We start from the raw sequence: 27,766 nt of genomic DNA, 5'->3' as shown, positions 1-27,766 counted from the left end.
GGACTATTTTGATATATAGTCCAGACATAATTTCATTTACATATAGAGTATTTTAGATAATGGTCATAGGATAGAGATATGAAAAATAAAAAATATAATCGAAAATACAATTGATATTCTAGATAGATAACAAACAGAGTATGTTTTGACTTTTATTTAGATACGAGACATTTGTGCCTATATGTACATTGTTATATTATGCATTTATATTTACTTTATATATACATATATTTTTTTTATATATTCATAGATATATGTTTGTGTCTTTCGGCTTTTTCCCGGTTAGGGGTTGCCACAGCGGAACTCCGGTCCGCTAATGATTGGTAGAAGATTTTTACGTGCCGAGTTACCAGCTTTGACGCACAACCTTCAACAAAGGTATGCCCCTTCATGCATGTCTCCACACAGAAGACGCTTTAGCTGAGAATCGAACGGACGTCTTGCTGTGAGTCGACAACGCTACCGCAGCACCACCACTGCAGCTATATTCATAGATATATACTTTAATTAAAATGTTTTAAATGTATGTTTTGAGTTTAGGTATTGAAACAATACTTGTTTGATATTACTTATTGAACATTTGGTGTTATATATATAAAAAGATTTTTACTACAACTATATTAATGACAGTCAAGGGTTAAAACAAAAAAGTTTAAAGGACAGCTTTATTGCAACTAATTATGTGTTAACTGAAATGTGTACTTAAAGGCTGTGTTTAGAAGTGAAAAACTGACTCTGAAAAAGACCTACACGGGTGAAAGCGCTTAGTCAGTTTCTTGTTTTATTTAAATAAAGTCTAGGTGGTTTTACCTTGGTATCACCAGTGTTTTCTATTACTTACTAGTTATTCATCTACTGTTTGGACGTTTATCTTCCTATCCTAACTTGCATCTTGTTAGCATCACTCTTGAGCACTCTGTAGCTCTCTCTCTATAAAACAGCACTAAGCCCTAAAGCATCTCCGCCTCTCAAGTGCAGAGGCATCACCCATTACCTATTCCAGACTACTTTACAACCCCCTTGACTTACTAATTGTTTATTTTATGTTAATTGTATATATAAATACATGTTTGTCATCACTCAAACATAAACAAGGACACTATTATACATACTACATTTTAGTTATTTCTTATATTTTTATACTTGTCATTTTTGTTGAAACTTTTCAAATGTTTACTGTTAAAAATTAAAGATACTGCTGTAAATTTTGAAAGCTAGGTTTGAATTGCAGCTTATGCCTGTACTTAGAGAATTTCTCCCTGGGCATCCACTGAAAATGGGTTCTGCTGAGCCAGTCGGACTATCCCAGTAAACAAATGTCAAATAAATAAATAAAATAAATCCCCTCTCTAAACGTCTTCTCTCAAAGTAGTACATCACTTCTGTTCTGTTATGTGGAGAAGTACATCTGAATCCAGGAACAATTCTTCAGGATATACTTATGATCCAAATGAAAAGGTCTGGGTTTAGAAAGAAGACTTAAAATTGTGCACCTGAATGTTTGTTTGTGGTAACTGCAATATCTCTAATTTTGGCTATTCCTTAACCTCACTTCTATCATTGATGATCTATCCAAACGTATATAGACAACTCAGAAGTACTTCTAGTTTTAAAGGTCAGATTAGTAGTTTAAAGTGTGTATTTTACTGGATGGCCTACTAACCTACATTGCATCTTCCGTTAGCAGCTACCTTATTGTTATGAGGGGAGTAACATTCTTATTCTGGGTAAAATCTCAGGAAGAAATATCTCATACTCAGGTATGTATACATTATTACTCCAGAGTGTGTCAAAACCATAACTGATGATACCCTCTTCTAGCTACTACAAAAATTAAAGGTGAACTCTTCCGCATGGAAGACTTCAAGCACGACTAGAAGGCACCCTCTAATCTCTTCTTTTACCCTAATGCCAAATTCTACAGCTTTCCGCTGCACTCACTACTTCAAAGGCCACAAATGAGAAATCACTAGAACAAGTACAGTGGAGTGCATACTAATGTCAGCCCCACATGTTCAGCTTGCATAAGTCAGGATAACATTTTTTTCAGTGATTGTTTTCCTAAATCTGCCTCACTGGAACACTTAAAACTGTAAGACTATAAGTAAAGCACTCAGTCAACAAGAGGTCCTTCTTTCTCTTTCTTAACGTCTTCATACAGTGTCTCAAATAATGGATCATTTATTATATATATATATATATATATATATATATATATATATATATATATATATTTTTTTTTCCAGTAACAGCTTATAATTCAATGATTACAGATCTCTTCCTTTCACTTAAAATACCAAAAAACTCTAATCATCATAACCCCCATCCCATTTTACTCCTCCTGCCTCATCAGATCTCATTTGTATAAATCACTTCTACTACATTCACCTCTCCCTGGCTTTTCACACCCTCCCTCACATTGAATGTCATCTTTTTTACTACCAATATCTTATCTGATGAGTTGCTCTCTCCTTTGTGAACTGTTTGTAACAAAAAAGATTACCTATATATTTTTTTTTATTGTTTTATATTTTTATTGCACTGGTCATTATATATTTCAATTTATTGGAACCAAGGAGCTTTTCTCACCAGGCCTCTACTGAAAATGGCCTTATCCTCATTAAGAATATCCCAGTTAACAAATGGAATGGAAAGAATAAATGATTGATTAAACAAATAAATACACTGAAGTTTACTGAGCTGATTAATCTGTAAGGTACTAATCTTAAATTTCTTAACACTCTTAATTCTAAAGCCCATACAGTTGACAAAGAAAGAACACCTACATAACTTCAATGGCTCACTTACAACATGAAACATTTACTCCTAACATGAAAAGCCATTATGACTCAAGCAACCCACTACAAAACTGTACCTCCGAAATTGTCCACCCTCAGTTTTCTCATAACACAGGCAGCTCAGAAACAAGGTCAAGTGTATGTTTACCTGTAAGAAAATGGACTTGCTGTCTCAGATGAAACAGTACTGGAACAACTATAAGTAATTATAACAGAATACTAACCATCTGCTCCACCATGAAGATCTAACCAATCCAACCAACCCACCTCAGCTCTCAAGTTAAATGCTTCAGAATTCCCCAGCCAGTGGAGCTCTTTCATCAAGGATATTATGCCAAATTTGAGCACATCATCACCCCCTTTGTCTCTATTTTCACCATGGTGTTATGACAACTGTTGACATCACACTCTGTTCAATGCCTCGCTCCTACCTTCAACACTCATGCCTGATTTTCACACGTTTTATCCTCAAACAATCCATTCACCTCTTTGCTGGATGTCTCATTACCTCTTGCCTTTTTTTCTGTCTGTCCCAAATCATCTTCACCACATTGTCCTACACATGTGACTAAATAACCGTAATCTGTTTTCTTTGACATTATCTACAATTGAGCTACTCTGGTTTCTGCTCTTATGTCCTCATTTCTTTGTCTGTCCCACAGTCTGCATAGTACCACCTATTTCAGGCACTTCATCTGCATCACCTCTAGCATCCCTAACAGCTCTGTCTTCACTGCTCAGGTTTTTGTACCATACAGCAGTACTGGTCACATCACTGTTTTCACACATAATCATACATTACCCCAACACTCTGTGCCAGTTGGCTGCAGCCCCTTTAATTCTAACTTTGACCTCCTCAATCAGACTTCCCTTCTCCTCAACCACTCCTCCCAGATACCTGAAACTGTTAACTTGTTCACCTATTTTCCTTCTATCTCAGTTCTGAACTTCTGTTTTCCCCCATCTTCTGCCATTACAACTGTCGTGCCTGTATTATCCTATGCACCTTCAGTTTTGCATTCTGCTCCCCTATCCTTTGCTGGAGTTCTTGCTCAGAGTCTGCCTGTAATGCCACATCATCTGCATGCACGAACTTGGTTGATCTGGCCCCTCCGACCTGTTTGCTAATGAAGTCCATCATCAGTATGAACAGCAATGAGCTCAGAGCTGAATACTGGTGAACACTCACTCCCACTAGGGACCTCTGTGTGAGACCGAACACTGTTTGTACTTGAGTTATTCGATCTTTGTACATAGCTTGCACTAATGCCACAGATGTTTGTGGGACTTCGAACCACTGCAGGACTGCTCAAATCAACTTTCTTGCGGTCTTATCAAATGCCTTCTCCAAGTCTGGGAATGTACACAGTTGGACTCTCCTTATCTCGAGCTTCCTGTCATCTGTCTCGCTGTAAATATCCAGTCAGTTGTCCTGCACCCTGATCTAAATCCAGACTGCTCATCTCGCACCTTACTTTCTACTACTCTGTGTATTCATTTGTCAATTACTCCCTCCAGCACTTTCTGATGCAGTGTGACAGGAGTTTGATATCTCTGTACTATCCACAGTTGTGAATGTCCGCTTCATTCTTGACTACTATACTTGTTCTCCAGTCTGGGATACACCTCTCCCCCATACTGCTATGAGTACCCTCAGGAGCCTGTTGCTTCCTGACTATTTTTCTTACTGTTGTTCTTTCTTCTGTGGTGGGCTCCTCCTCTTCTCTCATTATAGGCTGTGTCTGAGGCTGTACAGCTTCTGTGGGGTTTTCATCACTAAGAAACTGTTAGAAGTATTCCTTCCATCTGCCTCTGATGTCCTGTGGACTGATGAGCAAGTTGTTGCTGGCATCTCTTATGAAGGCTGTCAGGCCATCTTCTTTATCTTTCTGTCTGCCTTACAACTTGATTGATATAGTTTCTTTGGGCCATTTATCGAGTCACTTTCCAGAAGTTCGTAGAGTGCCTCCGATGCCTTGTTCTTTGCTATTGCAACTCCTCTCCTACCCTCTTTGCTAACCAACCAATATTCCCTTCTTAGCCTGGTCAGTCTTTTCTATCTCTCACTTTTTCCTGCGCTCTTAACTTCCTAGACTTCTGCATTCCACCAACAGCTTTCCTTAGTATCTTATTAACGGACTTGGCCGCATATCTGCTCTGTAGTCCGCATACATGGTGTTTTGAGGTGTTGTCATTCTTCAACTCCACCTAGTTCCTCTTCTTTTTGAGGTGCTGCAGCCCTAAGCAATTCCTCAAACTCTTGCGCAGTTAAAGTATAGTTATGTACACTTACCATAAATGTAGAAGTTCAAGTGTATTCACTGTTGCAGTCCTGACTTTTGGGAATTTCCTGCCATGAAAGCCCTTGGCTGGCCTACCAGAGGAAAAATTTCCCTCCTTCAAGGGTTGGCAGACTCTTGGGTATATAGGGAGCCAGCTGACGTCATGATTTCAGTTTTTTCTTGCCCCCAAGATGGGCCCCTAAAGTAAAGGACCCAAGCAAGGGAGGAGGCAAAAGGGGGGGTCCCCTTGGCTTGAGAAGAAATTTGGACCCTGTGTAAGCTAAGAGAGAAGGAGGGAGGGAAAGATGACTGCAACAGTGAATACACTCTAACATCTACATTTACGGTAAGTATATACAACTGTACTATGTTCTTCATGTTTCACTGTTGCAATCCTGACCTGTGGGATTATTCCCAAAGCTGAAAAGAAGAGTGGAAGGCAGATTATGGAGAGGAGAGGATGCCCTGCAGAATGGCAGTGGGGAATCCTGCTCTGGACCTGGAAAAGGCTGATAAGAGGCAGTGGCTGGTAAAGGTTTGTACAGATGACCAGGTAGCAGCTTCCAGAATGTCCTTGGTAGGGAACTCCTAGACAGGCAGCATAGATAACAGTATCCCTAGTACAGAGACTTCTGACAGCCTCAGGTGGCTTCTTACCATGATGGTGGTTAAAATGAGATACAGTGAGAGATCCATTTGGAAATGGTCAGTTTGGAAACTGGTTTTCCTTCAGAACCAGTGGCAAAGGCCAAAAAGAGTTGGTCTGATTTTCTCAAAGTTTTAGTGCTTTTACGATAGTAATGGAGCTGTCTGTCTATAGAACATCCAGGGAATGAAGAATTCTTTCCCCCGGGTTCTGAGGATTGGGAGAAAAAAGACAGATAGGTGTATGGCTTGAATCAAGGATGTGTCTGTCACCACCTTGGGCATACCTAAACATTGTCACCACAATAAACAGAATATGCTGGAGGGATAGATTCCTGTCCCAGACACTTCTTACACTCTGGAACAAACTACCTATCTGTATCAAACAAAGCTCCTCATTAGCACTCTTCAAGAAAAATCTTGATTGGATGAGAGACAGGAAATTCACCCCAGGGATCACTTCTGTGACTCTGCTTGACAGGGGTACAGGAAAATATTTTTTTTTTGGTGGCAAAAGCCAGGGTACTGTTTGGCTAGGCTTATATAGGCCCTAGGGCCAATAGCCTAGTACCTATCACCCTATGAACTTAGGTTATGGAAATTATTTTTTTTCATATTTTGGTAAATAACTTTGCAAGGGAGAATCTGAATGTGCTAAGTAATACCTCATTTTGAAGACACTATTGATAGTTCCAACATAGTAAAAGAACTGTGCCTATACGTTGTACACATGTGCAGATATCAAAGTTTGTTTCAGACTTAGGTTATGGAAATTATGACTTTTTTATATTTTGGTAAATAACTTTGCAAGGGAGAATCTGAATGTGCTAAGTAATACCTCATTTGGAAGACAGTATTGTTGGTTCCAACATGGTAAAAGAATTGAGCCTCTATGTTGTACACGTGCAGATATCAAAGATTGTTTTGCAGTTAGGTTATGGAAATTATGATTTTTTTCATATTTTGGTAAATAACTTTGCAAGGGAGCATGTCAGTGTGCCAAGTAATACCTCATTTTGAAGACAGTATTACTCCTTAGGGTGGCCTCACAGCAAGAGGTTCTCTGGTTCGATTCTCGGCTGGGGTGCCCTCTGTGAGGAGTCTGCATGTCCTCCCTGTGGCCGCGTGGGTTTCCTCCCACATCCCAAAGACACACAGTAGGTGGATTGGACATTCTAAATTGGCCCTAGGTGTGAGTGTGCTTGTGTGTGCCTTCTGTGGAAGGTTGGGCGTCCGGCTGGCAACTCGACACTGTAAAATTCCACTGCCAATCATGAGTGGGCAGATCTGCTGTGGCAACCCCTGACTGGGAAAATCCAAAAGAAGAAGAAAGCAGTATTACTCCTTACAACATGGTAAAAGAACTGCATCTGTGCACTGTACAAATCTAGAGATATGACAGTTTTAGTATTGTTGGATTATGAAAATTATACATTTCCAATACTTCTCATTATTATGCCCATATCTTTGCAACGGAGCATGGTGATCACACAAATGATGCATCATTTTGAAGCTGACATTCAGATGGACAACTTCTACACTGCTATGTAGGCTCTGTCTGTTAAAGGTGATAAGATATTATGCTTTGTTTATTTATCAATTATAAGAAATATTATATTAATCATATTCCTGTGCATATCTCCATAAAGGAGCATCACACAGTAATGGTTAAGGTATCACTTTAAAGCTGACATTCATGCCAACAAATTCAATTCAAATTGTATGGGTCTGCATGGTACATTGACCAAGATATTGTGCTTTGCTTTTCCAAAAAGGTAAACAATATGCACAATATTAACATTCCTTGCCAAATATTTAATAATGACTTTGATATGCACTATCAACATTTACACTGTTGAAAGGTCAGTGTCTGCTGAACAACTTTCGCATTTACATTTTTAGTCTAGCTCTTAGAGTTATGAAAATTTGTTTTCTGAATGGTATTACAAATGGATTTTCTGAAAATGAGCTGAGGCTGCATTGTTGTTCATATGGTGGAATTAAGCAGGCAGCTTTTTTTTGAGTTGCTCCGGAGTGAATGAGTTAAGGACCTGGGTATAAGGGTAGATTCCGCTATGAGTTTTTCTAATCATATCAACCATTTGGCTAATAATAGTTATAGAACTATAGGTTGCATAAAAAGATTTATAAAGTCTAGGAAATTAAACATAATGAAATCATTGTTTGTTAGTTACATTAGACCCAAACTTGTGTATGGAATAACAATATGGAAACCCTACAGGAAAACAAGCATGAATAAAACTGGAAAGAGTACAGTGGAAATATACCACGGGCATCCATGGATGTGAAAATCTAAGTTATTATGAAAGACTAAAATATCAGAACTTGTACAGTGTCTCTTACAGATATTTAAGGGGAGATCTTATTCAGGTATATGGGGCATTTAGGGACAACTACCTCTGGGAATGTTTGGGGTTATCAAAAAGTACTAGAGAATCATCAGATAACCTATGTAGAAGATTCTATAGGAATGAGAAGTGTACTAATTGGTTCTCTGACAGAGTAGTTGATGTTTGGAACAGACTACCAAATTACATTAAAGCAAGTACTAGTTTAGATATTTTTAAGAACAGCCTGGACATTTATTATGGGAACAAGTGTTCAGGTATATTGGCAAGCTAGAAGGACATCAATGCCCATGCTTGAAACATTTGTATGTATGTATGTATGTATGTATGACACTGACAACAGCAATTTTTATTGAAAAGAGCCTCTTTGAGAATCTTTGCGTCCGCTGGAGAGCCAATAATTGCTGTTAGTTTACAGTCATCGTCAAACTTTGAGAGTTATAAACCCTTAATGTATTTGACCCTGAAACATAAATGACAAAGAGAAGTACTCCAAGTACTGTACCTTGCGGTACACCGTTGGTGATAGGTCTTTGGAGGGGGTCTACTTCATTTGCCCGAACTTCCAAATGCCCGACACTTCACTTGACCGACAAGTATGATTGGCAAGAAAATGGGATATGCCCCCTTCCCCAATGTAGTGCGACCCTGGAGTTAGAATATATAGCTGGGGGGTGTGGGGGGGCGAAGCCCCCAACTTACTTTTGTTTTACTAAGCAATATTAAAGCAAAACTAAGCAATATAATATGAAATTAAGTGGGGGCTGCACACCCCCCCTAACTATATATTCTAACTCCAGGGTTGCACTACAGTGGGGAAGGGGGCATATCCCATTTTCTTTCCAATCATACTCGTCGGTCAAATGAAATTTCGGTCATTTGGTCTCACGCAAATGGGTGTCGGGCAACTGGAAGTTCGGGCAAATGAAGTAGATCCCTTTGAAGGACATCCTGCTTTCTAAATTATGATCCAATTTTTAATCCATCACATAACATAAGGGCTGTCATTTATCTGAGAGAGTTTATTAACAATACTGGAGCATTCTATGTTTAAGCTCTGCGGATCCAGTTTTGGCATCCTGCAGACTACAAGAGCAACAGAAAGGAGAAAGAGACCAAGTGCATCTACTTTGATTCTTTCTGATTATACTGCTTTCTGCACTTGATTTAAGTTGTTTTTCATTTAACTGCATTTATTTTAATTGTATTTGCTTTAACACTGCTACACACTCAAGTGTGTTAGCTCGCACTGCATTTAAAGTAATTTTATTATTGTTTTAACTGTCTTTTTTCAGCAAAAAAAAAAAATGTTTGAAGCTGGTTTCCCACCTTTCCTGTTATTAGAGTAGTCCAGATGCAGATTTGCTGTATCCAGGACTGTTTTGTAAGTTTCTGAGCTCCCCAGACCTTTTTGTGTTACAGGGAAGCTTTCCAGCTTATCACTGGGAGTGTCAGAAAGTCTGCTCTTCATTTTTTCCCTTAGATCTTGCTAGTTCTTGTCTCTCTTGCACTTTAATTACCTTATTCGCCTAGCACTTCATCAGGTTTTTTGTAGCAATTACAAGTGTTATTAGCACTAGATGTCCTATAAGGAAACCATTCCAGTACTTAGCAATGATGACTATTCCCTCCTGGCATGTCTAAAGGTCAGTTCCCTGTGCTTTCTCCTATTAACCTGGTGAACCTGGGCATTCTGAGGCAGTGTAGTAACTGCCTCATGTACACAGACAGCACTCTCCTCTTACCTCCCAAAACTCAGACTTGTCAGAGATGCACTTATATCTCCAAATTGGAAGCCATGCACTCTCCAGCCAAGACCAGAATAGCTGGTCACAGGAAAAGGTCAACACCTGCACCACACCACATGGAACTCGTAGCCCTTCAGAACACCCACCAGCTCACACATAAAAACACAAACCACACACCCACCTTCGCTGAGGCTCTCAGTAGAAACCTACCCAAACAGCAGAGACCTCCAAGGCAGAAACACAGGACCACCACAACACAGCACAAACTACAAGACACACAGCTCACCTACACAGTGTGCCCCCTCAACCTAAGCCCAGCTTGCCCAATACACTAATCATAGGTGACTCAATAGTGAGGCACACTGATCTCCCACTCACTAAGTTGAATAAGGAGAAGGTAACAGTCAGCTATCAGGTGCCAGAATCTGACACAACACACACTCTCAGGTCACTCCACAAATACAGGTATGACTCTCTGTCATTGTCAATGTGGGTGTGAATGACCTGAGACACATCTCCCTGGACTACATGAAAAGAGACATGGTGGAGCTCTCAGATTAGGTGGCCCAGGCAGGTATGACCCAAGCCCTGAGCAGCATCCTACCGTCGCCCAGAATGATACCGCAGTAGAAGCAAAAATAAGTGACTTCAACAATTGGCTAAGTTTCTGGTGTCATTCAAAGGGGATCCAGTATCTGTCTGCTTGGGGTGACATGATTGACAGACCTCAATGCTTTGCCAGAGATGGCCTGCATCTGTCACCCCTGGGTTTCTGGGTACTGGCTAAGGCTGTTGCTACCCCTATAGTGCCTTTTTTAGGCGGTGTTCCAAAGACCAAATTACCACCAAAACAGCTATAAATAAATGCAATCTGAGGATCATGCTGGTCAATGCTATAAGTCTAATTCTCAAGATGCAGTCACTTGAAGCACTCCTCAAAATGGAGAACACGGACATTTGTGCTGTAATGGAGACCTGGTTTAAAGCAGTAGAAAGCACCCCTGCACTACTAGGCTATAACTCATTCCACACCCTTCGGCCCCAAAACATGGACCGAAGCTCCAGAGGTGGTCTTGTCTCCATATTCATAAAGGATGTGCACACCTCCAGTCTAACAGCCCAGCATCTGAGATACTTCAGGTACAACTATTTGGCTAAGATGGTGATTCAGGTCGTAGCCGGCTATAGGTCCCCAACCGTGTCCCAAGACTCTCACTCCACGTTCCTAAGCACCCTGGAAATTATTAGGGTTCAACCAAACACACTCATAATAGGTAACTTCAACTACTCCTCCATCAACTGGAAAACTACTCGTGCACCAATACACTGGCCCAAAGCTTCCTGGAACTTATCAATTCCAATGCCCTGGACCAGCTTATTCTTACCCTCGCTAGAGGAAGCAACATCCTTGACCTGGTCATTACTAACATGGGCAAAAAGCTTATTTTGGGCTCCTAAAAACAGAGGTTGCAAACTTCAAGGCACCCATGTCAATGGAAAATAGATGCAGGACTGCCGAATCACACACCAATGCACTGTACGAACACGTACACACATGCATGGAACTAGCAAAAAAAAGGGAAGACAATCTGGTGGTCCCTTGTCATTAATAAACTCTACAACAGAAGGAAGAAACTGTTGCAGAAAAAGCTGAAGTCCCAAGACTGCAAAAACTCCCTTATTAGCATCAACAAAAACTTGAGATCCTCATTTTAACCCCTAAAGCTAGCTATGCAGGCAGAATTGCAGCACAGAGCCTTCTATATTTATAACAAGAATCTCCACAGCAATACCCACATTTGCTTCGAGTTACTGCACAATGGTACCTCCTATAATGGAGCCAAACAATACTGCCAACTTACTGGCCGACATATTCAGTGCCAACTTTACCCCTCTCTTCCCCCGAAGTAACAATCACAATACCAGAAGAATGCCAGGCACCCAGCAGCACAGGTTAAATCTGCATTGTCCAAGGCCAGGAATACAGCTTGCATGGGATCAGACAATATCCTTGGCTGTGTTCTACATGAATTACAAAGTAAACTAGCACCACATCTGTGTGCCCTGTTCAAGCACAGCCTCACCTCAGGCTTTGTTCCTACCGAATGGCACACTGCTACAGTCATCCCTCTCCATAAAAGGGGAGTGACTACAGACCCTGGGGAATTATCGACCCATTAACCTGACGAGTCTGATATGTAAGGCTATAGAGTACATCATCATGGACCTACTTAACAAGATACAGGGAATCTCCAAACTCTAGATCCCACGCAATTTGGTTTTGTGAAAGGTAGATCATGCCTGCTCAACCTGGTTGACTTCTAGTCAGCAGAGCTGTGGATGAGGGTAAAGCAATTCATACAGCCTACCTCGATTTAGCCAAGGACTTTGATACCATTCCTCACTCAGGAATTATTGATAAACTCAGCAAACTAGGCATCAATACCTATATCATTATGTGGGTTGCACACTGGTTCACAGAGAGAACCCACAGTGTGAAGGGAGCAGACTCCAATTCAGACTGCCAACCAGTCATGCATGGAGTCCCACGAGGATCGGTCCTGGGTCCTCTCCTGTTTGGCATCTACTTTCCAGAAGTCCAGGCTAACACAGAGGGATTCTGGCTGACCAAGTTCGCAGATGACTGCAAGCTGAGAGCCATTATTAACTCCCCATGTGATGCAGACATCCTAAAGAAAGGCCTCACTAAGACCAATGACTGGTGTCGAAACCATGGCCTTAACTCATTAACCCCAGAGTACCGTCATAGGACGCATCTAAGGTTACATCTGAGTGCTCCCTGAGGCAACAGCTATTCTTGTATGTTATACCAGAGTGTCGTCTGGCAGCGTGACTGTTTACAAGGACAGCTTAACTCCACTGATGAAAAAGTACAGTTTTGTACCTACCATAAATGTAGATGTCCGAACAGGATAGCATCTGCAGTCCTTACAAATGGGTTGTCCTGTCGTCAGGCAGCCCTACGGAAACTTGATACGGTCCAAAGTCTGGGTCTGGCTTGGCTGGTGTCGCACTCACCCGGCGTCATCTCTGCTGGTCTTGGGTATAAAGGCATCAGCCGACGCCATTTTCCTCAGTGTTTCTTGCCCCAGATGCCAGTTGCCCTCTTGTAAAGCTAAATTTTGGAAATGCCAATGTTTCCAAAAAGAAGGCAAATACAAAAATAAATATGTATATACATATATACAAACAAATACACCATAAGAAATCCCCTAGCTAGCTATAAGGAGGGCAAATACCTAGGAGTACCACAGAGGGGAAGGAGGGTGGGTAATCCTGACTGCAGATGCTATCCTGTTCGGACATCTACATTTATGGTAGGTACAAAACTGTACTATGTCCTTCAAGGATGCATCTGCAGTCACTAAATGGGTAGAATACCATAGCCAAACTAGGGAGGAGGTGAAGAATTATGGTGTAGTTAGGATCCCTTGTAAGACAGCAGTGGCAAACCCTGCTCGGGATCTGGAGTATAGAGGTAAGTTATAATGCTTGGCAAATGTATGCACGGAGGTCCAAGTAGCCGCCTCAATAATGTCCTTGGTAGCCACTCCTCGTAAGAATGCTGTGGTAGTGGCAGTAGCCGTAGAGTGAGGCCTTATGTTCTGTGGAATTTGCTTTCCATGGTAGGAGTAACAGAATCTTATGCAATTTCCTATCCACTTGGAGATTGTTTGTTTGGAAATTGCTTTTCCTTCCCTTCCTGCTCGTAGGCTACTAAAAGTTGGTCAGTTTTCCTATTGGCCTTGGTTCTGTCCAGGTAGTAGCGTAACTGTCTATGTACATCCAAGGTATGCAGGAGTCTTTCTCCCCTGTTCTGTGGATTGGGAAAGAAGGTAGGTAGGTGGATCGCTTGGTTTAGAGACACTCTGGATATCACCTTAGGCATGAATGTAGGGTTAGTTCTCATGGATACTCTATCTTGATGAAAGATTAGGAAGGGTTGTACTGCCATTAAAGCCTGTAGTTCTGAAACCCTTCTTGCTGAAGTAATTGCCAGTAGGAAAGCAGTTTTCCAGGATAGATGTTGGAGATCTGCTGTTGCTGCTGGTTCGAATGGAGGGAGTGTCAATTTTTCTAGCACAAAGTTCAAGTCCCATGCTGGTAATGGTGGTTTCCTAGGAGGTTTTACATTTTTAATTCCTCTCAGGAACTGAGTAGAGGGTGAGAGAAGACAGGGGAATCAAAGCTGTATTCTGCAGAAATAGCTGATGCATGTATCTTGATGGAGGAGTAGGAATGGCCTGCATGGAGAAGCTCTGCCAAATACTCCAGGATGTTGGCAATATCTACCTTTGACACATCTTTCCCTCTTTCAGTACTCCAAATGACAAATCTTTTCCATTTTCCTGCATAGTTCCTTCTTGTTGAAGGTCTGCGGGCCTCAAGGATGATGTCTTTAACCCTTTGAGATAAGTCTGGGTTAGTTGCTGTCATGCAATGTTCCAGGCAGTTAGTTGCAGAGTTTTCATGTTGGGATGCAGGATGTTGTATTTGCTCTGGGTAAACAGCAAGGGAATCAGGGGAAGTGTCCACATTTCCCCCCGTGAGATGGTCCTCAATAATGGATACCAATGTTGCCTTGGCCAATTTGGGGCTATCAGAATTATCCTTGGACGTTCCTCTTTGATTTTCAGTAGTACCTTGTGCATCAAAGGAAGAGGTGGGAATGCATATGCTGTCAGGTCTTTCCAACTGAAGGATAGAGAGTCCACCTTCCAAGCAAGTGGGTGGTATATCCTTGTGCAGAATTTCTTGAGTTGGTGATTGAGCGGTGATGCGAATAGGTCTATTGTGACATCCCATTTCTTTGTGATGGTCTTGAAGATGTTCGGGTGTAGCATCCATTCGTGAGCATCCAAGGTAGTTCTGCTTAACATGTCTGCTAGGATGTTTTCTTTTCCTGGTACAAATATAGCCTGTAACTGAATGTTGTAGCTCATAGCCATGTCCCATAGGTCCAGAGTCATTCGGCATAGGGGGTAAGAATGAGTGCCTCCCTGTTTGTTGATGTACCACATGACAGTGGTATTGTCTGTCCTTATCCTCAATTGGCCTTCTTTGAGGTATGGTCTGAAATTCTGGATTGCTAGTTTTACTGCCAGCATTTCTTTTTGATTTATGTGCAGGTGTAGCTGATCTGGAGTCCATAAGCCTTGAATGCAGTGGTCCAGCATGTGAGCCCCCCAACCGAGGTCTGAGGCGTCCGTTGTGATGGTTTGGTTTGCTTGTTTGCTGTGGAAGGATAAGCCTGGATTTGACTGGCATGCCTGAGCCCACCATAGGAATTCTTGCTTCAGGCATGGGATTAGTGGTATGTCGGTTTCTAAGCTGTGCTTGTGTTGAGACCATAAGTTCTTCAGGTACCACTGTAGCTTTCTCATATGCAGTCTGGCATGAGGAACCAGTATTATGCAGGAGGCCATGAAGCCCAGGGCCTGCAGTACTTTCCTTGCTGTTAGTTTGTCTTGCTTCGTTAATGCCATGAAGTAAAGAGGTAATTGCTCTTGCTTTTCCCCTGTTAAGAATGCCATCTGTTTTACTGTGTCCAATTTTGCACCCAAGAAGGTTCTTGTTTGGGATGGTATCAGTCTTGACTTTTTTAGATTGACTGTGTATCCCAGGGCTTGAAGTAAGCAAATGACCCTTTGTAAGTCTTGAGTCAGCTTGTGTTGGTTGTCCGCTTGTATCAGGCAGTGTCAGGTATGGATAAATTTGGATTCCCTGAAGCCTGCAATGGCGATTACTGATGCCAGGCATTTCGTGAATACTCTGGGCGCAGTAGATAAGCCAAAGGGCAATGCTGAGAATTGATAATGCTCTGATCCTGCAAGAAATCTGAGGTATCTTCTGCAATTTGGTCGTATAGGGACGTGCAGGTATGCCTCCTTGAGATCTAGAGTGACCAGCCAACACTCCTTGCCCAGCATGGGAAGAAGTTGCTGTAGGGTCAGCATTTTGAATTTTGGGACAATGATGAATGTGTTCAAAGCGGACAGGTCGAGAATAGGCCTCCAACTGTTTTCTTTTCTTGGTACTAAGAAGAGTCTGGAGTAAAATCCCTTGCCCTTTTCTATGGGTGGTACCCTTTCTACAGCTCTCATTTTTGTCAATTGAGTTATTTGTTTTAGAGCTTCTGTCTTTTGATTTGGTGGTAGGTTTGGCATTCCTCTTTTTACTGGTAAGGTGTGGAAATGAAACCTGTAGCCTTGATCTATAATTTGCAAAATCCACTTGTCTCTTGTGGTATGGTGCCAGTTCTTTGAAAATAAGGCTAGTTTTCCACCTAAGGGTGCTGCAATCTGTTCCCTGGTGGGCGGTGTCAGAATCAAGTCACTGTAATTGTGTTGTAGAGGCGGTGGTAGACTCTGTGCCTCGTTGGTTATTGCCTTGCCAGTGACGTCCCCTATAGGCACCTCCTCTGGATTGATTTCTGCCTCTGGAGCTTCTAACCCTGCCTCTCTGAGATTTAGAGGAGTCTGGAAAGGACCAATTCTTGGAAGGCCAGTTCCTGCTAAACCTTGGAGGCTGAACCTGTAAGAAATCTTTAACTGTTTGTACAGATTTTGCCTTCTCTTCCATTTTCTTCATTACTTGTTGGGCAGAGGAACCAAATAGACTGGCCTTATCCATAGGAGCATCTAGAAGCTTTGTTTTAACATGATCCATTAAGGCCTGTTCTTTCAGCCATGCATGCCTTCTTATAACTGTACCAGTCATGGCTGATCTAAATGAAGCCTCCAGTGCATCATAGCCACATTTTAAAGAGTGGTTACTAACCTGCTGTATGTTATTAACCATTTCTAGAACATATTTCTTATCTACAGAATCATCAGAAGACAGTTTCTTAGTTAACTGATCTAGCATAAACTCTTGGTATTGGATCATATGAAACTGACAATTCAAAGCTCTATCTGAGAGAGTAGCAGAGGTGTATACTTTTTTACCCCATCTCTCTAATGACCTGGATTCCCTATCAGAAGGGAGGGGGTTTTTTGCTGAGGTCGCAGCTACTGCCTTAGGCCCCTGGGAAATAGTCTCAGGGTCTGCATGCGAAGCCTTGTATAAGTGGTGATGAGTGTCCGGAACCCTGTAAAACCTATCGGGCTTGGTAGGGGCTGGAGGTAAAGTATCTGGAGCAGTGCAAACCTCATTAAAAGCATCATCTACTACAGGCAGAACTGGAGGTATAGCTAAGGGCCTATGTTGAGGTAAATGTAAAACAGTCCTTAGCCTTTTTCTTGAATCTGAGAAATCTTGTCCTTGCCATTGGAATTGTTCTCTCATGGCATGTAAGGTTTCCCCAAAGGAAAATTCCTCTGGTGGAGAGGCAGAAGGAATAGATTCTTCCGCATCGGAATCTTCATATGTAGAATAAGGAGCCTCAGGATGGTCTGTATCATCTGAATCGTCAGAAGAGTCATCTGAGGGTGTTCTGCTCTGGGTCTTTTTTCTGGAGGTTGAGAGGCCCTGTCTGGGTGAGATTGGGATCCTCTTATTAAAGAGATGAGATACTCTGCCAGAGTAAGCATTTGGGAACTAGAGCTGGGCCTGTGAGAGGGGGGCTTAACAGGTACAGACTTAGCCAATTTGGCTGCTTTAGCCCTGGCAAAGGCCTTTATAGACATGGCTGCAGGAGGCCTAGCAGCACCACGTGCTGGAGTAGAAACATCCAAAGGGATGGTATCCGATAATTCTAGGAACCCACATTGGTAGGTAAAACTTCAGTGGCCGAGGGCCTCGGTAGTAGTCATGGATTTGAACCGGTTTCGGCCAAAACCGAGACACACAGGCTAAACAAGCTGCTACGTCGTGGTCTGGGCCTAAACAAGGTAAACAGTAAGAGTGGAAATCTTTATGAGGTATTTGTTTCCCACAAGTTAAACAGTTGTTTACTTTTTCTGACATCGGAAGTCTTGGTAGTGGATCTGACCGGCGGCACTTGCGAACAACTTCTGCGCAAGAAAGACTGAGGAAAATGTGATGCCTTTACCCCAAGACCAGCAGAGATGGGGTGAGTGCGAAGCCAGACCCAGACTTTGGAATCGAAGGGCTGCCTGACGACAGGACAACCCATTTGTAAGGACTGCAGATGCATCCTTGAAGGACATCTAAACTGAAAAGGTATCTGACCTTTGTTAACTACCTTCTCAACTTTATTTTCAAAGTGGAGTTAACTATAGTTTACATAGGATTTTTTTTAAAGAAATTCTGCTTTCTGTGGTTATCACTCACAGCTAGTCAATTTTCTCTGCACTGTAATTTAATTTGGCAGACCTGTCCGAGTGATGAAGGCACACTGTATTTCTTCCTTTGCCTGCATTAATTCTCCCCCAAAAAAATATAAAAGATCTTATGAAGCCCTAATTTTAGTTTTTGTTGTTATAATAAATCAAAAACTTTAGACTGCATTGTTTCACTGGCCCCGGAAATTATGTAAGCAGTGGGAGCCAATCAGATTCATGTAGTCATGCCACCTCTTGTGTAATATCTCTACCTACCCACCTCACAATTTTTTGTTCAGGGTAAATAAATAGGGGGTGCTGTAGCAGTATTGTTCTATTTTCCTTTAGAGACTTCTACAGGATCCCTCTTCACAGCAAACCATTCATTGTGACCCGTATCTCTAGAGTAACATCCTACCGAAGCGTCATATAGCCCAAGGATTCAGCATCCACAGAGAACTAAGGTCACAGGAAGGAAAATGTAGGTAAGCACGTGTATTATTTTTTTAACTTTTAGGGTAGCTTTTATCCTACTGACTTGCTTTTGCTGAATGATACTTGTTCTCTCTAGTGAGACTTCACTGGTTCACCCTCATTTGTCCCTCACTTCCCACCTCACAACTAACATAGGGCAGTCGCCACCCTGGGGCACCAACATACTTCTTAATTGTACAGATTTTTGCAAGTTATTTTCCCTTTATGTCCCTTTTTCATAAAATTGTGGGTTTCTGTCCAGTAATTAACTATCTGCACTGGTAGACATCCGAGTTCAGAGTAATGGTGAGTGTGGAAGAGAGGTGAAGAAGAGAGTACAGGCAGGGTGGAATGGAGGGAGGAGAGTGTCAGGAGCGATTTGTGACAGACGGGTACTAGTAAGAGTGAAAGGAAAGGTCTACAAGAGGGTAGCGAGACCAGCTATGTTATATGGGTTGGAGACGGTGGCATTAACGAAAAGGCAGGAGTCAGAGCTGGATGTGGCAGAGTTAAAGATGTTAAGATTTGCACTGGGTGTGACTAGGATGGACAGGATTAGGAATCAGTATATTAGAGGGTCAGCTCAGGTTGAACAGTTTGGAGACAAAGCAAGAGAGGCGAGATTACGTTGGTTTGGACATGTGCTGAGGAGGGATGCTGGGTATATTTTGAAAAGGATGCTAAGGAAGGAGCTGTCAGTTAACAGGAAAAGAGGAAGGCCTAAGATAAGGTTTATGGATGTGGTGAGAGAGGACATGCAGGTGGTTGGTATGACAGAACAAGATGCAGAGGACAAGAAGAAATGGAAGCACATGATCCGCTGTGGCGACCCCTAACGGGAACAGCCGAAAGAAGATGATGATGATGACTGGCAGACATCTGAGTTTCAGCCATTTCTTTCAGAAATTCATGCTAATGCTAAACCATTCAAAACAAGACAGAAAAAAAGTGTGTGTGTGTGTGTGTCTATCTTTCTGTCTGCGTGTGAGTGAATGCATGTATGAAAGCAGAAGAGACTGTGTGTTAGAGATTGAGAGAGCTATGTTATGCGAGTGAATGAATGTATGTAAGCAGGAGAGACTGTGTTACAGATCGAGAGTGATGTTATGTGAGTGAATGAATGTATGTAAGCAGGAGAGACTCTGTTAGAGATCAAGACAGTGATGTTATGTGAGTGAATGAAGGCATGTTAGCAGGAGAGACTGTCAGAGATTGAGAAAGTGAGAGCGATGTGTGTTGTGTTCCTAACCCTCTGACACTTGCACTGTTTTTTCTAAACCTTTAGAAATGAGCTTGCTGCATTTGTAGGAATCGGATTCCTACAGTTTACATTAGGCTCTAACCAGCTTCATGACAATCACCATTAGAATTCCGGCATTTAACCACTGCTGCATTTCAGTAACAATCTTGCCCCACAATCCTTTGCACACTTAGTCACGGCTACTGTTAACCAGGACATGATCTTGCAGATAATTTTCCACATGAGCTGAAAAGTGTTGGGTCATTTTTTTTTATATATTTTATGACAGGCAGTTATGGCAGGGATTTTCTCATCCTCTCCCTCTTCTAACAAGTTTTTTTTTTTTTTGCAAAGGACAGGTGTTTTATCTGATTATTCTAGTACCTGTAGCCAAAAATGTTTGATGTCTCCTTGCATTAAAATATTTGCACATATGATGTTGAAGATGTATTTGCAAGATGTTTACAGAGTAAAAATAAGAAGTAAATAAGAACAGAATAACTGAGTTTTGAAAAGGAGTTGCCAAATGAAAAGGCTGTTTTACAGTCAAGAAGCATGTGACTTCAGATGGTAGAGTAGACATGGATAAAAACGTGTTTGTGGAAGGAATTTAAAGCCAGAGACTACACTTATTATCTTATTTCATGCAATGGACAGAAAAGTGTCTGAATGTCAAACCCTTACAGTCATGGTAAAGGTTGGATGACTATAATTAAATATTTCTACAAAGGGACATACTGTACACTCCATGCTGGCTCTGCATTCATTATAGCATTTCTAGATCTATTTTAAGTAAAATTAAAAGGCAGACCTTGTTCAGCCTGGTTGTATTCACTTGCAGTGCAGAATAACTAGAAGATACTTTGAACTGTCCTAGTCTATAAATGTAGTTTATAAAATATAAAGACTAAAGTATGACTGTAGCTATAAGTATTTGAATTGTGTGTGTGTTAACCATACTGCTAAATCTACTGGAGTTTCCTAAGAATAGAACTTTAAATGCTTGACTATTTAAGCTGTGGAGTTTGTACTGGCTTCCAAATAACTGTGTTGACTTTTCCATAATGCTAGGTACTGTTATTGATGGATTCCTCTGGTTCTTTGCACTTTAAGCATATTTGTTACAAACTTTTTGTCTAAAGTGAATTGTCTTATTAAAATATACAAGATGTTTTTGCAGGAGCATTCCTTACATAATTCTATTTGAGGCTTTCAAAGTCTTGTCTTTATGGGCAGTCTAGACATCCACTGCATTTACCTTTTTTCTTTATGTCTAGCTTTCAGTACCCTCCTCAACATCTCTTCAGTCCTTTACTTCCCTACTGCAAGATAGTTTTCCCCAGTTTTGGTATAATGCAGACAGAAATTAATTGCACATTTTGCTCATGCTAGAGGCTGGCTCATGTTTTCGTAAAGCACACAGAGACTTGAGTGTACAGCATGTAATTTAGTATAGGAGTTGTGCAGCACCCCCACCCCCCAATCTAGGTTTCATAACCAAAACTATATTGAAAGCTTTTGATAGCACAACAAATTATGCTTTTTCATTTGCATTGCTTAGACTTTGCCATAAATTTCTAGTCTTTAATTATAAAAAGAACTGCACAATAATCTAGCATTATTCCATTCATGTCAGAATTAAAAAGCTGCTGTATGGTTCTCCTTAGTTAGAACCGTCTTATTTCACTGCTACTTGCCATGATACCAAAGTGTATGTGTGTTACCTATGTGCCAATATTTTTCTGCATACTGTCTCAGCAAACAGTTTTTTTTTTTTTAGAATTCTATTTTAATGTATACTGTTAGCCAAACTATTTTTTTACATATTAGTTTATATTCTGATATTCTTTGGCTTGACAACTTTCACCATTTTGTTGACAAACGGAGTAGGTTAAATTTATTTTGCAATTGTCCCCACACAACAGCAAGTGAGATAAATGTTATTACTACTTTTACAGTAATTCTGGCATGGATCAACCAAAACTGTTTGGCAATACTTCTGGCTCTGTCACTGCTGTGTACAGTTTAGGTGAGAGGAAGGGCTTAGTGATATAAATGTTATACAAATTTTATTACTGCTTTTACACTAGTTCTGTCATTCATCAAGTCAGTATGTAGGGCAATATTTCTGACTTTTTGTATTTGTGTGTACCGTTTAGGTGAGAGGAAGCTCGGTAATATTTATTGAATTACTCAGACGTTTTCCTAACAGATGGTAATGACTCAGTCTTACATTACACCTGCACCAGGAATGTAATTAATGTCTACACAACATGTTACATGCAGCAATTATCACCTTTGTCTGAGCATGCAGAACCTTGTAGTAATTAAATGCAAGTCATTACCGCATTACTAATTTACAATATGTGCAGTTAAAACATATCACCGAGTCATTATGACTTCTCAGGTAAAACTTTCAGCAGATGCCACTGCTATTCACATTACTTAAAGTTGTTTATTCAGATTATTTAAACTCATTTTCACATTAATGACAAAGGATGATAAACAACCATGACCAAGTAGGACCTAACTATGGTAAGGAAAAAAATCGATTAAATGTTATAAAATCCTTTGTCAATATGTACAACACAGTAAAAGAAAGTACAGTTTTGTACCTACCATAAATGTAGATGTTCAAGTGTTCACACTGCTGCAGTCATTACACTTGGATTATCCTGCCGTCAGGCTGTCCCGCAGTCGGCCAGAGTTCCAAAATCTTGGTCCGGCGTCAGTTGCTGTTGCTTCTTCCCTGACTTCAGTGCGCCAGGGGTATATAAGATGCATCCGACACCATTTTCTTCAGTTTTTCTTGTCCCAGATGTCAGGTACCCTCAAGTAGGTAGGCAATACACATTGCTAATAAAAAATATATATATATAAAATAAAAACAATACCTTCAGTTACAAGCAAATACACTACAAAGGTTGTATAGGATAGAAAGGTATAGACAGAGGGGGTGGAGGGAGGGTAACCTGGACTGCAGCAGTGTGAACACACAAACATCTACATTTATGGTAGGTACAAAACTGAAGTATGTTCATCGTGTTACATTGCTGCAGTCATTACACTTGGGTAGAATTCCAAAGCTAAGGTTGGGTGGCTGGTCTATAAAGAGTTAGGATTGGCTATGAGGCCCTGCAGAACTGCAGTGGCAAATCCTGCTCTGGATTTTGAGTAAAGAGGCAAGTGGTAATGCTTGGTAAAGGTGTGCACTGAACTCCAAATTGCAGCCTCCAAAATTTCCTTGGTAGGTACTCCTCTAAGAAAGACTGTTGAAGTGGCTGTTGCCCTGGTGGAATGTGGCCTAATGTTATTAGGTACTGATTTTCCATGCTGTGTGTAGCAGTAACAAGTACAGTGTCCTATCCATTTGGAGATAGTCTGCTTTGAGATAGCCTTGCCCTGTGATCCTGCAGCATATGCTACAAACAGTTGCTCAGTTTTCCTGAAAGCTTTTGTTTTGTCCAAGTAGAAGCGCAACTGCCTGCGTATGTCCAAAGAGTGCAGAAGTTTCTCCCCTTTATTCTGGGGGTTTGGATACAAAGGCGGCAAGGGGATGGTTTGGTTAAGAGCCACACTAGATACCACCTTTGGCATAAAGGTAGGATTTTGTCCTTAAAGAAACCCTGTCCTGATGAAAAATTATAAAAGGTTCCACAGCCATTAATGCCTGTAGCTCTGAGACTGTTCATGCTGAAGTTACTGCCAGGAGCAGAGCTGTTTTCCATGATAAAAATTTTAGATCGGCTGTATTGGTTGGCTCAAAAGGTGGCAGGGTCAGTTTTTCCAAAATGAAATTGAGGTCCCAAGTTGGTGTTTGTGCTCTCCGGGGCGGTCTTATGTTTTTAGCCCCTCTGAGGTACTGCTTTAGCAAGGGATGAGAGAATAAAGGAGGATCCGTGTTGTAATGTGCTGAAATGGCAGGCGTGGATCTTAATTGATGAGAAGGATAGGCCTTTGTCCAGCATCTCAGTTAAGTATTGTAAAATCTGAGGAATGTTTGGGACAAGAGGGTCAAGGCTTTGAGCCTGGTTCCAGGTGCAGAATCTCTTCCATTTTTCTGAGTAAGCTTTCCTGGTGCTAGGCCTCCTGGCCTCCAAAATGACATCCATAACAGCTTTAGAGAGAGGTGTTGCCTGTTTGACTAATGAATCTGCCATGCAGCCAGGTTTAGCGTTTTGAGCTGACCGTGCAGGACCGGATTGCTTTGTGGAGTCAGAAGATGTGGAATTTGAGGCAAAATCCATGGTGGGCCTTGAGTTAAGTTCTTTAAGATTGGGTACCAGTACTGGCGTGGCCAGTCTGGAGCAATCAGGATCATCTGTGGTTTTTCTTGTCTGGCTTTTAGGAGTACCTTTGAAAGGAGAGGCAGTGGTGGGAAGGCATAAACTTTTAGGTTTTTCCAGCTGAACGAGAGAGCATCCACTTTCCATGCTTGTGTGTGATAAGTCCTTGTGCAGAATTTTTGTAGTTGGCAATTCAGTGGGGAGGCAAAAAGATCTATGTCTGGGCATCCCCATTTTTGCGTTAACATGCTGAAGATTTGTGGATTCAATTTCCACTCGTGAGGGTCCATGATATTTCTGCTTAGATTGTCTGCCAGAGTAGAGTATTTTTCTTTCCTGGAGGAATTGTGCTTGCAGATGAACTTGATACGTTAGAGCTGTGTTCCACAAAGTCATGGCTTGCCTGCATAGGGGATAAGAATGAGTGCCCCCTTGCTTGTTTATGTACCAAACTACTGTGGTGTTGTCCGTCTTTAATAATAATTGTCCTGGATGTAGAAGATCCTTGAAAGCTGTTGGGGCATTTTGAACAGCCAACATCTATTTTTGATTGATGTGAAGATGCATTTGGTCTGTGGTCCACTTGCCCTGAATGCATTTTCCTGCCATGTGTGCTCCCCAAGCGTAATCCGAAGCATCTGTTGTTGGAGTCTGCCTGGCTGTGGGTAGAGTAAAAGGCTGACCCTTGTTTAGGTGACATGCCTGTGTCCATCATCGAAACTCCTGTTGTAGGCAGGGAATCATTGGTATTACTGCTTCTAGACTGTGAGAGGGTTGAGTCCAAACACTTTTTAGGTACCATTGTAATTTCCTCATATGCAGTCTGGCATATGGTATTAGTAGTATGCGGGATGCCATGAATCCCAGGGCCTGTAGAATTTTTCTTGCAGGGAGATGGGACTTTTTTGCCAGTAATTGAAAATATTGAGTTAGTTGAACTTGTTTGCCTGGCGTGAGATAAGCCATCTGGGCCGTTGTATTTAAGCTGGCACCCAGGAATATTATCTGTTGTGAGGGCACTAGTTTTGACTTCTTTTCATTTACTGTGTACCCTAGAGAAATTAGCAACCTTTTTACAAACGCCAGATGCTTTAGAAGAATGTCCTTTGTCTCTGCTTGAATGAGGCAGTCGTCCAGGTATGGATATATTTGAATTACTTTTTGCCTGAAAAATGCAATTACTGGTGCCAGGCACTTTGTAAAGACGCTGGGCGCAGCAGATAAGCCAAAGGGCATTGCAGAGAATTGGTAGTGCATTGTACCAGCTTTGAATCTGAGGTATCTTCTGCAATTTTGTCTGATAGGGACATGCAGGTATGCCTCTTTGAGGTCCAGAGTAACAAGTCAAGCCTTCATGCCCAGCATGGGTAGAAGCTGCTGTAATGTCAACATTTTGAATTTCAGAATATCCAGGTAAGTATTTAGAGTTGAGAGGTCTAGTATGGGCCTCCAGGCCTCGTCTTTTCTGGGGACTAGGAAGAGTCTTGAGTAAAATCCTTGTCCTTGTTCCTGTTGTGGTACTTTTTGAATAGCTCTCATGTCCATGAGGGTTGAAATTTGTTTTTGTGCCTCTGCCCATTGATTTTTTGGCAGGTCTGGCATTCCTTTTAGCTTTGGTAAAGTGTGAAAGTGGAACCTGTAACCTTGAGACACAATATTCAGAACCCATTTGTCTTGGGTGAATGTTTGCCAGTTTTGAGAAAAAAAAGTGCTAGTTTTCCCCCTAAGGGGGCTGCCAAAAGGGAAGTGCTTGGCGTAAGAAGGGGAAGTCATTGGGACTGTTTCCTGTAAGGTTGAGACTTGTCCTCACCTCCTTTTGGGGTTGAGGTGCCCCACTGTCATTGTCTGTTAGAGCCTTGGGGTTGAGATCTGCCTCTTGGGTGTCTGTATCTGCCTCTCTGTGGCCTGTCTGACACCAGAAAGGACCAATTCTTTGTTGGCCAATTTCTGCTAAATCGAGGTGGCTGTACCTGTAAGAAATCCTTGACTGTTTGCATAGATTTAGCTTTATCCTCCATTTTCTTTAACACCTCTTCTGCCTTAACACCAAACAAGGTATCTTGCTGTAAAGGAGCATCCAATAATTTTGCCTTAACATGATCAGGTAAACTCTGTTCTTTTAACCAAGCATGTCTTCGAATCACAGAACCTGTAACCGCGGCTCTACAAGAGGCCTCTAAAGAATCAAAACCACATTGCAGAGTATGTTTTCCCACCTGTTCAACTGCATGCAATAAATCCTGCATTTCTTTACAGTCATGAGCTTCTGAGCCTGCAAGCATTTTCTGTTTTAACTGAGCCATTAAATATTGTTGGTACTTAAGCATGTGAAACTGGCAATTTCAAGCCCTTACGGCTAAAGTTACAGAAGTGTAAACTTTCTTCCCCCATCTATCCAAAGCTCTGGAATCTCTGTCAGAGGGTACTGGATTTTTTGCAATGGAAGCCTTAACCCCTTTTGGACCCTGGGAAATAGTTTCTGGATCAGCAGAAGGTTTTTATAAAGAAACTTGTGAGAGTCAGGGACTCTGTAGTACCTATCTGGCTTGGCTGGTGCAGGGGGCAAGGAATCGGGAGATAAGCTGGATTCAGAGAACACATCATCCACAATATCTAGCACAGGCGGAATAGCCAGGGGCCTGTGCTGAGGCAATAAAAGGAAATCCCTGAGCCTTTTCTTGGATTCTGAATAATCCTGACTTTCCCAATGGAAATGCTCCCTCATGGTATGTAAAGTTTCCCCAAAAGAATAATCCACAGGAGGAGAGGCTGAAGGGATAGATTCTTCAGCATCAGAGTCCTCATAGGGGGGTAGAGAGTATCCCTGGTCTGAAGAGGAATCAGAGGAAATGGAAACCTGATCAGAGGAATCAGTCTGTATCCTGCCTAGGCCTTTTCTCAGGAGGGGGATGGGAACCCCTGATTAGAGTAATGAGGTCTTCGGCCATTTTAAGCATCTGTTGCTTTAATGGTAAGTTGTGAAGGTCTGAAAACACCCTCAGAAACCGATGCCTGCTCAGCGGCTCCGGACCCATCTGAGGGAATAGTTTCCGTAGGCCCAATACCTTGAGTTTCCAGAGGCCTAATTGTCTTCACGTGGGAGTAGGAGGCGGCGTGTGGCTCTGAGGTAGCGGGTGTCAGGGGCTGCGAAAGCACCTCACTGAGAACTGGCGACTGGCCTAGAAGAAGCTTCGTCGGTTTTGGACCTCGGATGCCTGTCCTTTTCTTTGTCTTTGCGTTTTTTATGAATTCCGGTCGTCAGTTGTTCTGACGGCATTATGTAGTTAAACCTTCGGCCAAAGTAATGTAAAGCAAAATCAAACAGATGCTTAATAGTGCGTTGGTTGAATCTAGCACAAAACCGACAACTAGCAACGTCGTGGTCAGGGCCTAGGCAAGGAATACAGTAAGAGTGAAAATCCTTATGAGGTATTTGCTTCCCACAAGAAATACAATTGTTAACTTTTACTGACATCGGTCTGGAGCAAGAAAAAGTTTCCCCAATGGGGTACTTAGCTTTATTGAAGACTTCGGTTCTGAAATTCAATTTTGAAAATCTCAGGAGGCAGCCGACCGGCACTTGCAAACTGCTTTTGCCTCTGGCACCGTGTGGCAAGAAAGACTGAAGAAAATGGTGTCGGCTGCATCTTGTATACCCCTGGCGCACTGACATCAGGG

The 27,766-nt window shown here is 41.7% G+C and overlaps 1 protein-coding gene across 1 annotated transcript in view; it reads right to left on the bottom strand.

The window, feature by feature from the left end:
• The window catches only part of NISCH (nischarin), a 1,490,316-nt gene that overhangs the window by 1,124,361 nt on the left and 338,189 nt on the right, over nucleotides 1-27,766 (bottom strand). The window lies entirely within an intron of this gene.

Source organism: Protopterus annectens, chromosome 7.part1 (assembly GCF_019279795.1).
Source record: "Protopterus annectens isolate FY-2018-M chromosome 7.part1, PAN1.0, whole genome shotgun sequence".
Taxonomy (NCBI): Eukaryota; Metazoa; Chordata; order Ceratodontiformes; family Protopteridae; genus Protopterus; species Protopterus annectens.
The sequence above is the reverse complement of the archived record's forward strand: the minus strand, read 5'-3'. Positions and strand labels throughout refer to the sequence as shown.